The sequence below is a fragment of the Lolium perenne genome, chromosome 7 (genome assembly GCF_019359855.2).
Source record: "Lolium perenne isolate Kyuss_39 chromosome 7, Kyuss_2.0, whole genome shotgun sequence".
NCBI classification, from domain to species: Eukaryota; Viridiplantae; Streptophyta; class Magnoliopsida; order Poales; family Poaceae; genus Lolium; species Lolium perenne.
Window position 1 is genome coordinate 220,105,216 of NC_067250.2, and position 5,600 is coordinate 220,110,815.

The window sequence follows — 5,600 nt, forward strand, 5'->3', positions numbered from 1 at the left end:
CAGCAGGGGGCCCACACCATAAGGCGGCGCGGGTGGCCCCCTGGCCGCGCCAGCCTATGGGGAGGGAGCCCCCTGGCCCCTCCGACTCCACCTCTTCGCCTATATAACCCCTCGTGACCTAAAAACTCGACACCGATTGACGAAACTCCAGAAAGACTCCAGGGACGCCGCCGCCATCGCGAAACTCCGTTTCGGGGGACAGAAGTCTCTGTTCCGGCACGCCGCCGGGACGGGGAATCGCCTCCGGAGTCATCTCCATCGACACCACCGCCATCTTCATCGCCGTTGCTGTCTCCCATGATGAGGAGGGAGTATTTCTCCCTCGAGGCTAAGGGCTGTACCGGTAGCTATGTGGTTAATCTCTCTCTCATGTACCTCAATACAATGATCTCATGAGCTGCCTTACATGATTGCGATCCATATGATGAGCTTTGTATCACTATTAATCTATGTGCTACTCTAGTGATGTTATTAAAGTAGTCTATTCCTCCTCCATGATGTAATGTGGACAGTGTGTGCATCATGTAGTACTTGGCGTAGGTTATGATTGTAATCTCTTTTAGATTATGAAGTTAACTATTACTATGATAGTATTGATGCGATCTATTCCCCCTTTCATAGCTATTGTTGACAGTGTGTATGCTATGTTAGTACTCGGTCTAAATTGCAACGGTCTATTATGCTCTAGAGGTTACTTAAATATGAACTCCGAATGTTGTGGAGCTTGTTAACTCCGGCTTGAGGGAGCTCTTGTAGCCCTACACAATGAATGGTGTTTGTTATCAAACAAGAGAGTGTGAATGTAGCACAAGTGAGGAGAAGTTATTTATTTATTATGTGATCAATGTTGAGAGTGTCCACTAGTGAAAGTATGATCCCTAGGCCTTGTTTCCAAATACTGCAAACATCGCTTGTTTACTGTTTTACTGCATCTTTACTTCCTACAATATTAGCACCATCTATACCACCTGTGTTTTACTATCTCTTCGCCGAACTAGTGCGCCTATACATCTGACAAGTGTATTAGGTGTGTTGGGGACACAAGAGACTTCTTGTATCTTAATTGCAGGGTTGCTTGAGAGGAATATCTTTGACCTCTACCTCCCTGAGTTCGATAAACCTTGGATGATTCACTTAAGGGAAACTTGCTGCTGTTCTACAAACCTCTGCTCTTGGAGGCCCAACACTGTCTACAGGAATAGAAGCGTGCGTAGACATCACTACTCTCAAACACTCTCTTGTTGGATAACAAACACCATTCATTGTGTAGGGCTACAAGAGCACCCTCAAGCCGGAGTAAACAAGCTCCACAACTTCATAAAGGAATCACACACGATGCACACACTGTCACCGTCACACCGTGGAGAGTGAATCCGGAGTTCATATTAAAGTAACCTCTAGAGTGCATAATAGACCGTTGCAATTTAGACCGAGTACTAACATAGCATACACACTGTCAACAATAGCTATGAAAGGGGGAATAGATCACATCAATACTATCATAGTAATAGTTAACTTCATAATCTACAAGAGATTACAATCATAACCTACGCCAAGTACTACATGATGCACACACTGTCAACTTTACATCATGGAGGAGGAATAGACTACTTTAATAACATCACTAGAGTAGCACATAGATTAATAGTGATACAAAGCTCATGAACACATAAAGATCGCACCATGGGAGAGAGAGATGAACCACATAGCTACCGGTAGAGCCCTCAGCCTCGGGGGAGAACTACTCCCTCCTCATCATGGGAGACAGCAACGGCGATGAAGATGGCGGTGGTGTTGATGGAGATGACTCCGGGGGCAATTCCTCGTCCCGGCGGCGTGCCGGAACAGAGACTTCTGTCCCCCGAAAATTGTCTTCGTGATGGCGGCGGCTACGGAACTCTTCGTGGAATATGACTAGATATCTTAAGTTTTTCGCGACGGAGAGAATATATAGGCGAAGGGGTGATGTCGGTGGAGTCCCGAGGGGCCCACACCACATGACGGCGCGGCCAGGGGTGGGGCCGCGCCCCCCTAGGGTGTGGTCGCCTCGTGGCTCCTCTTCGTCTCCTCTTCGGTGTTCTGGAAGCCTCCGTGGAAAATAAGACCGTGGGGTTTTGTTTCGTCCAATTCCGAGAATATTTCCTGTGTAGGATTTCTGAAACCAAAAACAGCAGAAAATAGGAACTGGCGCTTCGGCATCTTGTTAATAGGTTAGTGCCGGAAAATACATCAAAACGATATAAAGTATGAATAAAACATGTAGGTATTGTCATAAAACTAGCATGGAACATAAGAAATTATAGATACGTTGGAGACGTATCAAGCATCCCCAAGCTTAGTTCCTACTCACCCTCGAGTAGGTAAACGATAACAAGGATAATTTCTTAAGTGACATGCTAATCTTGATCAATACTATTGTAAAGCATATGAGATGAATGAAGTGATTCAAAGCAATGGTAAAGATAATGATTAAACAACTGAATCATATAGCAAAGACTTTTCATGAATAGTACTTTCAAGACAAGCATCAATAAGTCTTGCATAAGAGTTAACTCATAAAGCAATAGATTCAAAATAAAAGGCATTGCTTTCAACTTGTAACATGTATATCTCATGGATAGTTGTCAACATAAAGCAATATAACAAGTGCAATAAGTAAACATGCAAGAATCAATGCACACAGTCGACACAAGTGTTTGCTTCTAAGATAGAAAGAAGCAGGTAAACTGACTCAACATAAAGTAAAATAAAGGCCCTTCGCAGAGGGAAGCATGGATTACTCATGTGCTAGAGCTTTTTATTTTGAAAACATGGAAACAATTGTGTCAACGGTAGTAATAATTCATATGTGTTATGCATAAAACCTCCTATAAGTTGCAAGCCTCATGCATCGAATACCAATAGTGCCCGCACCTTGTCCTAATTAGCTCGGATTTCCATGGATTATCATTGCATTACATATGTTTCAACCAAGTGTCACAAAGGGGTACCTCTATGCCACCTGTACAAAGGTCCAAGGAGATAGATCACATTTGATTTCTCAGTTTTGATAGATCTCAACTTGAGGACATCCATACCGGGACAACATAGAAAACAGATAATGGACTCCTCTTTTTAATGCTTAAGCATTCAACAACAGATAATATTCTCATAAGAGATTGAGGATTAATGTCCAAACTGAAACTTCCACCATGATACATGGCTTTGGTTGGCGGCCCAATGTTCTTCTCTAACAATATGCATACTCAAACCATTTAATCATGATAAATCACCCTTACTTATGACAAGACGAACATGCATAGCAACTCACATGATATTCAACAAAGGTGTAAAAAGTTGATGGCGTCCCCAGAAACATGGTTATCGCTCAACAAGCAACTTATAAGAAATAAGATACATAAGCAACATATTCAATACCACAATAGTTTTTAAGCTATTTTCCCATGAGCTATGTATTGCAAAGACAAGGAATGAAATTTTAAAGGTAGCACACAAGCAATTTACTTTGGAATGGAAGAAAAATACCACATAATAGGTAGTTATGGTGGACACAAATGGCATGAGTTTTGGCTCAAGGTTTTTGAATGCACGAGAAGCATTTCCTCTCAGTACAAGGCTTAGGCTAGCAAGGTTGTTTGAAGCAAACACAAGTATGAACCGGTACAGCAAAACTTACATAAGAACATATTGCAAGCATTATAAGACTCTACACTGTCTCCTTGTTTCTCAAACACTTTTACAAGAAAATATCTAGAGTGTAGAGAGATCAATCATGCAATCCAAATTTCCACAAGCTCTACGGTAGTTCTCCACTAATAGGTTTAAACTACATGATGCAAAAGCTTAAACATGATCTACTTGAGAGCTCAAAACAATTTCCAAGTATCAAATTATTCAAGACAATATACCAACTACCATATGAAGCATTTTTTGTTTCCAACAAAATAACAATAAGTGCTACGGTTTTCAGCTTCCGCCATGAACATGAATTAAGAACACAAGTGTTCATATGAAAAAGCGGAGCGTGTCTCTCTCCCAAACAAACATTGTATGATGGTGCCCAATTTATTGAAAATAAAATACACAACAGAAAATAAAGACGCTCCAAGAATAACACATAGTATATGAAGCAATAAAAATATAGTGAACAGAAACAGGACCTGATATTTTTATTGATGAAGAAGGGGATGCCTTGGGCATCCCCAAGCTTTGACGCTTGTACTTCTTGAATATATCTTGGGGTGACATGGGCATCCCCAAGCTTGAGATTTTGTCCATTCTTCATCTCATCTCATCATTCTTCTTTCCTACACTTGAAAACTTCCTTCATACAAAACTCATCACAAATCTCATTAGCAGCGTTAGTGCAATGATAATATTAATCAAATCTACAAAGTTCAGTATGACATATGAAAAGAATTTTAATAAGCATTAGCTACTGTAGCACAACTTCAATAAGGTTGTTTGATCAAGAGAACTCAAAAAGGTGGGCAAAAAGATGCAAATGCAAAACAGTGCAAGAATCTGTCAAAACAGAACAGTTCGTAAAAATTGATTTTTGAAAAATAGTTACGCTGCGTAACTCTAAAAACTCTCAACTAATGAAAGTTATATAAATACCTGGGGAAGATGCTCGTAAATTGGCAGCTTAAACTTACGTTCTGGTGATTTTTGGCGATTTTTCTCGTGACAAACCAGAAACAGTAAAGAAGATTGCAAATCTCCCAAATACCACTTTCTTACCATTAGAGGCAATTCTTGGCACAAAAACAAAACAAACATGATAAGGAGAGGTTGCTACAGTAGTAACAACTTCCAAGACACAACAAAACAGTAGCAAAATAAAAACATGGGTTGTCTCCCAAGAAGTTCTTTCTTTATAGCCATTAAGATGGGCTCAGTAATTTTAATGATGCTCGCGCAAGAAATAAGAGTTGAAGCAAAAGAGAGCATCAAAAGCAAATAAGAAACACTTTTAAGTCTAACCCACTTCCTACGAAAAGGAATCTTGTAAATAAACAAGTCATGTAAGCATAATGCAACAAGCATAGAAAGGCAACACAAGCGCAACTTCAAGATTCTCAACATAAAGAGGGGAAACTTAATATTATTAAGATGCATATAACCATATTTCCCTCTCTCATAATAACTTTCAGTAGCATCATGAAAAAACTCAACGATATAACTATCACATAAAGCATTCTTATTCACATGCATAAAAGTATCATTACTCTCCACATAAGCATAATCAATTTTATTAGTAATAGTGGGAGTAAAACTATCACAACCATCATTGTAATTATCATAAATTGCAGGCATGGTATAATCATAATAAACTTTATCCTCCATAGTAGGTGGCACCAAAATACCACTATCATTATAATCATCATAAATGGGAGGCAAAGTATCATCAAAGAAAATTTTCTCCTCAAAACTTGGGGGACTAAAAATATCACAACCAGCTTCCCCAAGCTTAAATTCTTCCATAGCATTAGCAATAATAGTATTCAAAGAGTTCATGCTAATAACATTGCTACAACTATTTTGCAAACAAAGTTCCATGGGTTTTTTAATTCTCTCTTCAAACACATCATGTCCTA